Here is a 685-nt window from a genome sequence, read left to right as displayed (position 1 = left end):
TTAATTTGAGAGACACATTCAAAGTCATCCGAAAAAAAACCTGCTTAAATGCAGAAATGATCAATTATAGAAAGAGAGGGGGGAGAAAGAGAGAGAAAATGAGAGAATGAGAGAAAGAGAGAAAGAAAGTAGTTTCATGGTCAGGGAGAAGGAAAAAATGTACTCAGTTAAATAAGTTTCTAAGTAATATGTATTTAAAATATTTGAGACATATGAAAAGTTTGACCTAATAGATGTAAAGATACTCTGTTCCCAACAAGAATAAACATTCTTATCACGAACATCCTGAATGTTTATGAAAATTAACCATGTGTCAGATCATATACAAATGTCAACAATCATCTCAGAATAGATATTATACAGAGTGTGATCTCCAATATTAATTCATGGAACTAGGATCGTCAACTTGGCTCTAGTTCTCCTCAACCACAGTTTGCAGTTCTGCTGGCAAAGATACCCAACAGGAAACACTCAGATACACCTCTGGGGGCCTTTAAAGGGCTCTTTGCTGAGTTTCAACATGTCCAGCCAGAGATCCTGACTAGAAACAGTCCATTCATGTGTCCAGTACTACAAGACTCATTCTTTGATTGCTCTACCATTGCAAAGTCTTCCAAGATCAGATGAAATCAGTACATTCAGAGTATAGGGCTGTAGACCTGTTTAGCTTATTTTTGTACTCCCC

Source organism: Suncus etruscus, chromosome 8, assembly GCF_024139225.1.
Source record: "Suncus etruscus isolate mSunEtr1 chromosome 8, mSunEtr1.pri.cur, whole genome shotgun sequence".
NCBI classification, from domain to species: domain Eukaryota; kingdom Metazoa; phylum Chordata; class Mammalia; order Eulipotyphla; family Soricidae; genus Suncus; species Suncus etruscus.
Note: the sequence above shows the minus strand (reverse complement) of the source record.